The sequence below is a fragment of the Tenebrio molitor genome, chromosome 7, assembly GCF_963966145.1.
Source record: "Tenebrio molitor chromosome 7, icTenMoli1.1, whole genome shotgun sequence".
NCBI classification, from domain to species: Eukaryota; Metazoa; Arthropoda; class Insecta; order Coleoptera; family Tenebrionidae; genus Tenebrio; species Tenebrio molitor.
The window spans coordinates 22,341,277-22,350,754 of NC_091052.1; the positions used below are offsets into that span (position 1 = coordinate 22,341,277).

Genomic DNA, 9,478 nt, shown 5'->3' on the forward strand with positions numbered 1-9,478 from the left:
CTTTGCCTTCGCGCCGGCCCCTCAGTTGTTACCTCGAGAGCGCAGCAATCTGTTTGGTGAAGAAGGTGAACTGTCCGGAGCTCAGGAGAATGATACAGAATGGTATCTTAAATCTTAACCCTAACTAGATCCGAAAGGACCTAACAATTCTGACAAAACGACAGTAACACCTAAAAAATCCTTTTCCGAATCCGCGATCAAAAAATATTTAACAGAAAAACACTAAGGGAAGGAGGAAGGTTGGCAGATCCTTGCGACAGGCGCTAGAACCGGTACGCCGCACAGTGGGGCGAACGGCCGATTTAGCAGGTCAAAACTATAAGAAATCAGTGTATCCCTTTGAAATCGAGTACTGTACGATTTTAGGGGCCGCTGATTATGAATTTGGTGTCAGTTTGATGAAATTCAAAATGGCGGACACAAAATGGTAGACCTTTTTTGAAAAAAAATAAGACATGAGGATGAAAGTGCGGAATATTATGTTTTCGGGGTCGTCGATTACGAAATCTGATACCACTTTGATCAAATTCAAAATGGTGGACCTTTTTTAAATAAAGTCAACGTATGGATACAAAATTTTGGAATATTAGGTTGTTAGGGTTGCTGATAATTAATTTAATACTGAATTAATAGAATTCACACTTTTTCATGAAAGTTATTTATTTTAATAAATACAAACCAAAGTTTAATCTAAAATTTTTATTTCCCAGAAGGTCAGCTTCTTAATGTACAAAAATTTTATTATGACTACTCCATTCACCTGTCATTTGTTAAAAATAAACCAAAAAAATTTTTTTTTTTACACATTTGTTACCATGGTTTCAAAAAATTGGACCGAATATTCCCACTAGTGGAAATTGTATCGGTAATACCACTAGTGATCCCAGGGATAATGTTTAACAAATGAATGCAGCCTTGAGAATTGTGGTGTTGGAAACATTTTCTTCGATTTCTGCGTTAATTTCTTCTTCCGATTTGTTGCCAAATTGCCAAAGTTGGTTCATGGAATAGTCCTCCGAATACAACTCGTAGTCCAAATTATGTAGACTATTTTTCAAACTGGTTTCACTCATTCAATTGTGCTTGGAAGTCTCACTCGTGCTGACGCACTCGTGGATTCATTCCCAAGCACAATTGATAATTCGTGACCAGTTTGAAAAATAATCGACATAATTTGGACTACTTGTGGTATTATAAATGAAAATTTTAATTTGTAATTATTTTTCTTAACCTACCCCCGTGGAGATAATGTTCGATTGTTACAATTAAAGCATTCAATTATCGGCCGTATCAGGCCACCGGAAAAAAATTCCTCCAAAAGTAGAGCAAGTGCTCAAATATGACATTAAAAATATAAAAAGGGCGTGAGTTACAGTACCATTGTCTGCGGCGCAAGACTGTAAGGGCCAAAACTTTGTTTAGCGCAAAAACGCGCAACGCAAACTTTCATTTTCGAAAACTAGACACCTCAAGGAAGATTTCCACGTAAAAATTAGGGCGGGCCGTCTTAGGCAAAAAAAGAAGACTCTATTTGACAATTTGAAAGAAAAAAAATATGTTAACTGCAGACCCATATTTAGGGTTAATTTTAACAAAAGAGGAAGAAACGATTGGCTAATGTAAGCATACTAAATGATTCTACGTACCTTAATTAACAATTTCCATTTTGCAAAGTGTAAAACGGACACGTGGTTCGAAAAATATTTTCATTTTATTGCACTTCTTTTAACTCGCCAACGGAACGTCGCACAGCCGTTTCCACGAGAGTCAAATTTGAACCAACGTAGTGAAGCAGGTATACAATTTTTTTACCAATTCCTTCGTTATCAAGATGCACCAAAGCCCCCTCTATGAGGTAGCATTCAAAAATCACCGAAATTTCGACCTTAGAATTTCAGGTTTTGCGCTGCTAAATCGGCCGTTCGCCCCACTGTGCGCCGCCCATACCGACGGGGAGGCCCTCAGGTTCCTTCCTCGCTTCAGATAAATAAATAAGATTAAAAAAAACTCTAATTGCAATAAGGCCCGGAGAAGAACCTCGCACAAGAAGTCGTGAGTGCCGTTGTCAAGAGTTTATCCGTTACGTTATCTTGATACCATCGCTTTAGATCAGGAGTAGAATCGAGAGAGGAGTTTTTAGTGCTAAAACTTTTTAAATCAACTTTCCCTGTTTGAGGTTTTATAAAATTAGCAGATAAACGGGCCTATTCTCTAACTGTTCTGTTAATTTTAACCATCCGCTAATAAATTAATTTTTAACAACCGGTTATCTACAAATAACCAAAATTCTATTCTGTAAGACAAATTATTAACAGGTAGGTTAAAAAGCATTATTTTAGCGGCAAGGTTATTTTGAAGAATGAAGTTAGGCACGGAAGCGTACAAATACATATGGCAACGTCGCAAATCACTGTCATCCGAAATGAGCAAGTTCGACGACGAAATTTCCATTCGGAACGTTTTTACTGTGATTTTTCATATTTGCTAGAATAAATAGTATACAGGGTGGAACAAAAGTGCTGTAACTTTTTAATTTGACAATTTATGAAAAAATGTTTAATATAAAAGTTGATTGGTGTATTATCATGCATCATCTGGTCTTTCTACTTTGTTCCTATCTTCTTTTGTTTCGCTGCTATGGCAACCAACTTTGGTTTTTTAAATGGCACCCATACATTTTTTGTGTGATTTTCAAACAAGCGTATTTTTCTGTATTCAAAATTAACTTACTAAGTAATAAAATGTAATATCAAGAATGCCATGGAAATTTGACAATTTTTGTTGAACGTCATGCATGATAATAAACCAAACAATTTTTATATTTAATTTGAAAAATTACGAAAAAAGGTTTAATATAAAAATTGTTTGGTTTATTATCATGCATGACGTTCAACAAAAATTGTCAAATTTCTATGGCATTCTTGATATTGCATTTTATTATTTAGTAAGTTAATTTTATCACCTTTGTCTTTTTTTTTTAATTTTATTCTTTTTCCCCATAATGGCAAAACTGTATTTATGAATACAGAAAGATACGCTTGTTTGAAAATCACACAAAAAATGTGTGGGTGCTATTTAAAAAACCAAAGTTGGTTGCCATAGCAGCGAAACAAAAGAAGATAGGAACAAACTAGAAAGACCAGATGATGCAGGATAATACACCAATCAACTTTTATATTAAACATTTTTTCATAAATTGTCAAATTAAAAAGTTACAGGCAATATTTGATACTTTTATTCCACCCTGTATATACTATTTTATCTTTAAGAGGATCACAAAAAAAAATCGAACATAAATTCACTTATTTATTTTTCTTTTCCTGCAGTTACAATCTTCAAATTTTAAGGCACTAGTAATTTCTACTTCTCTTGTACTTGAAGTTTAGATAATATGTATTAGAAAAGTATACAATGCTATTCAATCTATCCGATGTACTTTCTGCAAATTTCCAGATAAAACTTTCCCAAAATGGTGAATGATTTGTAATTTTTTGTATCCTGAACTTTTACTACGATAGCAGAGCCTAAATCTGCGATATCTCTTTTGTTAAATTGGTGAATTTTTCGTATCACAAGCTCCGGTCAGACAACTCTATGGACATAATCTACAATAATTTATAATCCTTCGTCTAGGGAACTCAGAAATTTTACCTTTGTAGCCAGATCCTCGTGATTCATGAGCATTATTATACATACTACATACACAATTTAATCATATACTTTTCTGGACTTAGGTGGGTTTATTTCCAACATAGGTAGTCTGCCGCGATCTGCCTCAATTTTCGGGGAGTAAAATTCATATCGGCACCGGACTTCAGTTATTTACTAAATACGTATAACAAAAATGATCAAAACGTGAATAGCAAACGATTACAACTTACAGCTGTATACTTTTCCATAGTGAACGGTTATCTTGCGTAATTTTTTAATTTTGACATCATAGCATCTGACATCAGTGACATCCGCGCTGTGGCCACGCCCACAACGCCACAACGGGCGGCTCGTCTTTAATCACATCGAATCGATTAAATATTGGATAATAATTTCGTTATTTAGCTTTTTTAGAGGCTTTTCTTTAATAAGGATAATTTAATTATTACATATTTCGTGTAATTGATAATGATAATTGATGCTCTTGCATCAGAGTATAGCGGTCGAGCACGGGTCGGAAATCGGCTAGTCTTGTACTCGGATTTCTGATGTTATTTGTATTATATAATCTTGAATCTTGTCAAACGTTTGTTTAAAATGTCGTGCAGCATTTGTAATAAAAAAACTAGAGGTGCAGATAGTGTGACGTGTGATATCTGCAGGAAAAATGTGCATGTCGATTGTGTTGGACTCTCGTTCGCTGAGGCTGAGTGTCTTCGTGCAAACGGCCGAAGAATTCATTTTTTCTGTGCGAGATGTGATATAGTGTCAACAGTTAATACACTTCGGTCAGAAACTGAACTATTAAAATCGGACTTAAAAGAAATGAAGAATGTGACATCCAAGGTAATTGAGGACAGACCTGAAAATGGTGAAAACGCAGCAGAAGAGGAAATCAATTTATTAAAATCCGAAATTAACCAACTGAAATCAGATATAGGTGGAATAAAAAGCAGACCAGCCAGTGTCAATAGCCCGGGACATAATAAAAACTTATCAGAGGAAGAGATAATCTTTGAAGCTGAAGAAAGAAGTCGTCGTGCCAACAACTTAATTTTGTTTAACTTGAGGGAATCCAGTGAAACTACATCAACTAACAAACAGAGACAACGGTGATGAAATAACAATTGTATCATGCCAACGACTCGGGAAATTTGATAACACAAAAACTCGTCCCTTGAAAATAATACTTGGTACCGCTCAGCAAGCCGTACATGTATTAAAACATTACACTCGACAAGGGAATTTCTATATAAATCGTGATTTAACACGTCGTCAACAAAATTACTGTTACCAAATTCGCGTGGAATACAAAAGCCGCAAACGGGACGAAAATGACATTATATTAAAGTATAGAAATGGCATTCCTAGAATTATACGGGTTAATGAAAAAAACGTGAAACGTCCCAACAGTCCAAGATTGGATTCGAGCCAATTAAATTTAGCTTAATTTATCAAAATGTGCGAGGTTTAAACACTAAGGTTGATCAGTTTTATTCCAATGCTATTGCAAGTGATGTTGATGTAATAGCTATTACAGAGACTTGGCTACGAAATGATGTGTTGAATGCCGAATATTTCAATTCAAACTTTAATGCATACAGGATCGATAGCGGTAGGGGGCGTGGAGCACTATTGGCAGTAAAGTCTAAAATTACTTGTAAACAACTTAACTTAGTATCCCCGATTGAAAAAGCTGATATTATTGGCATGGGACTGAGCTACAACGACATACATCTCAGCGTAATAAACGTGTACATATCACCGGGTACCCCTGTAGCATGCTATGAGGATATCTTTGACTACATCGAAAATAGTTGTCCCATTGCGGTGGATACTGTAATATTGGGGGATTTCAATATTCCTCAGTACTACAACCAATTAATATTGGGAGAACCTGGGGATCGTATTGGCGGGCCATGTGTTCCTCTTAATGAGTTTATTAACTTTAATGATTTAAAACAAAATAATATGATTACGAACTCTAATAACAGAATTTTGGATCTCGTTCTATGTTCTGGTAATTTAACGTGCTCAGTAAACGCATGTGATACGCCATTAGTGCCCGAGGACTCTCACCATCCTTCTCTGTACGTGGCCATTGGTATTCCTGGTACATCTGCTGGTGGTAAATTCAAGCAATCCACTAACGCTGTGTTCTATAATTTTCGCAAGGGAAATTACAGCGAGCTCTATCAGTCTTTAGTAATCAAAGATTGGTCTGAACTTGCTAAAATCAATGATCCTGGTGAGGCATGCAAATACTTCTATGAAGAGATTTACAATTTGCTCGATAAGTATGTGCCAAAAAGCCCACGTTTTTCATTATCGTATCCCATTTGGTTCACACCACACATAATCAGTCTTATAAAGCAAAAACGTCAACTATGGAAACGGTTCAAAAAACTTGGTTATCGTTATGATTTAGACCAGGTTAACCTCTTACGGAAGAAAATTAAATCTGAGATTAATGAGGAATATAAAAATTTCATTCGGACATCTGAGTCTAACATTAAAGCTGAACCCAAAAATCTATGGCGCTATATAAATCTAAAAAGAAATGTGACGAATGTTCCATCAACAATGAAGTATGAAGATCACGACCTACATTCAGAACAAGAGATTGTGAATGGTTTCGCTAAATGTTTTAGTTCGGTATTTGTACGTGACAATGACTGATAATCCTCTGATCTCTGAAGCTGTCTGTGATATGGGTAATGTTATGCACAATTTTGTGATAGATAACTGTGATACTTTAAGTGCAATCAAAAAACTGAAATCTGATTTTACCATGGGACCCGATAACGTTCCAGCATTTCTTGTAAAAGACTGCGCGAGTTGTCTATCAGAACCACTGTGTCATATCTTCAATTTAATCATCCAGCAAGCAGTATTCCCTGAGGAGTGGAAGATTTCGAAAGTGGTGCCTATTTTCAAGTCAGGTGATCGCAGTTGCATTGAAAATTTTAGACCTGTAGCACTGATTCCTAATTTTGCAAAAGTGTTCGAGTCCATTGTTGCCAAAAATTTGCAAAGTCACATCCGCAACTGCATCCACGATAGTCAACATGGATTCGTTCAGAATAAATCAACTGCTACTAACCTCTGTCAATTCGTTCAATATGTATCTACTGCCCTTCATAATAAACAACAAATTGATATTGTATTGTGACCAAAAGTTGGCCAGTGACAGCTCCGGGCTCTCAGGGGGTTTTTCGGGGCAGAGGGCGTGGGTTCGGATTTTAAAAAATGGGCGCCAGGCAGCTATTGTCATGAGCTGGTTGTTGCTTGTCCAGCTGCCGGGACAAGTGCTCAGTTCTTACTCGTCGGAGGGAGTGGAAAGCAAATTCGTTCTGAACGTTAATAATAAAATTAATTTATTCAGTGGTCACTCCAAGATTTTTCACAGAGCAAATTTCAATGATTCTGTACTGGTTCGCACGAATGCGACAATGGTTCGCTTGTAACTATTAAGTAAAAAAGGTGGAACCAGTACTTTCAGATAGCCTTAATAATTAACTTTGGTCGTAACCAGAAAAGCTTTTCCTTCACAGATGACCGGATCTTAAAATTAAACAATGGATTCTTCGACGAAATAAAAGGTGTTTTGATTCTTGATGGGAAACCCCCCGAACTTAGACTTCCTTCTGATCGAGCTAATAATTGAAATTGAATTTTTTGAAACCCAAGGTCAAGATTGGGGTGTCACCTTGACAAAAAATAAAAATTGATCCTGATAGGAAAGTTTAAAATCGGTGAAGTTCCGAAACGTGAAATTTGACTGAAATTTCTTTGACTTGACGTTGAATGAAAATTGAATGAAAATCGAATAAAAAAATTCTTACAAAAAAATTCCTAACATTTGCTTAGTTTCTAAAAAGTCCTAAACATACAAAAATTGTTAACGTGAGAAGCGGGAAATTCGAGGCGTTCTTTGATTTTTCGCAAATCCGCAATAAAAATGTGGCGACTTATCTTATGCTGGATGTTCTGTCTCCTCGTATAGCGTCCTTTCTGCTTGCGGTACGATACGATTCCTACATGATGGCGTCACAGCGTGACCTTGACGTTTTTCGATATTTCTTGGCCGGAAACAAAACGGTGCTGAACGATAACTCTTGCAAACGATAGCCCTTAACGAACGATGTGGCGACGAATCACCCTAGCGAACGGTGTGGCGCTCGACCACCCTAACGAACGATCCCTTTCAGCGAAAAAGGGGGTTCTTGGTGCTAAATCGAAGTCCTTCCGGCACTCCTTTACTCAAAAAGTTCTCGGTACTCTTAAGTTGCGCTTCGGTACTGGATCGATTTATCCAAACGGGATTGACTCTAAACTGGATCGAACCACCCCTAATGCATGGTCTTAGTGAAATGAATTCAAAATTGATCGATAATTACCTCTATCTCGCTAGATGACGAGGGGTTTCTCGACCACGGCAAAACGGTAATTTTTCGGGCTCCCCGACGGCCCCGAAGGCTGGCAGCGCCGGACGATAAGCGCCATGGCGTTCGGCAATCCACCCACAGGGATGATTGCGGATCCCGAACGCCACGCACGTGATTCGCAGCTCGCGACTTGCGGCACCTGCCGCCCGCTCGGCGGTCGCCGACCGAGTCCTCACATTTCCGCTCGCGATCGGTTTTTTTGGCTACCCCCGAATCTAAGCTAGCAACACGAAAGATCTGGACCTTATTCCATTGGGCGATAAGGCGTACCTGTAATTGCACGGACCGCGCATCTTGATGACAACTTCCGGCGATCCTACACTTGCGCGCTAAATGACAGATGGTCGAACATGGCGCCGGTTTGTTTACGTTGGACTTCACCGATCGGAAAATCCGGATATCGAAGCGGTAATGTGTCGGTGAGTCCACGCGTAACACACGAAAGATGTTGACGGCAATTTCCCGCAGGATCTCAAAAGGTTGGACACCACAAGGATGAAGGAAGAGGGTTGGGGAAAAGAAGAGAAGAAGATAACTTTCCGGCAAGTCACGGGAACAAAAGGGAATCGGAACTAACCTTGACGTACGGTTACCCGAGCTGAGAAGAAGAAGAAGAGGGATTGAAGGAAAAGGAAAGGAGAAAGAAGAAAAAAGCGAACGATGAATAGATAGGCCGCAGCTAGATAGCCTAGAGGCGTGAGGCCACCTCAGCCTAAAATTTAGGGGCTAACATGCGTGATTCCAGCCGCCCCAAAACTGGCTGGCACAAAGACTCTACAATGAAAACTCTAAAGAAACCGCGAAAGAAACAAACGAAAACCGAAAGTGAAACTGAAAGCGAAACCGAAATAAAACTGAAAGTGATCCGATAAACAAAAATGAACCCTGAACCGATAAACTCAAAATGAATTGACTGACGGCACAAACAAAATGAATTATTTCGAAATGAGCGTCCCGAAAAGGGTTACGGCAGGGTGGGCGCGTCGCGACGTCAAATGCCATGCGTTGTTTTGCTTGTTCCTGATCTTCGAACAGCGATCTTATTGTCCCGCGAGCAAAAGTAGGACCTCTTGGCCTCCTACCCCGGCCAAAACGAATAGTGGCACTTTGACCTGCTACAGTATATACAGATTTAAGTAAGGCGTTTGATGTTGTAAGTCATAGAATTCTCTTAAGTAAACTAATTTCTCTTGGATTGTGCGGCAACTTAGTTAAATTATTTGCGTCATTCTTATCTGACAGGAAACAATATGTTGAATGTGGTGGTTTTCAATCGGGTCAATATATAGCATCTAGTGGTGTGACCCAGGGATCTAACCTGGGTCCCTTACTTTTTATTATATATTTTAACGATGTATTGTTTAAATGTCCAGTATTTG

General features: G+C 38.2%; 1 long non-coding RNA gene across 1 annotated transcript; it reads right to left on the minus strand.

Moving 5' to 3' along the window:
• Positions 1 to 7,002: 7,002 nt before the first annotated feature.
• On the minus strand, positions 7,003 to 9,221 carry LOC138135328 (uncharacterized). Its single transcript, XR_011160936.1, has 2 exons — positions 8,052 to 9,221; positions 7,003 to 8,003 (listed from the first exon to the last, which is right to left on the minus strand). It is a non-coding gene; the product is annotated as an uncharacterized lncRNA (long non-coding RNA).
• Positions 9,222 to 9,478: the final 257 nt, after the last annotated feature.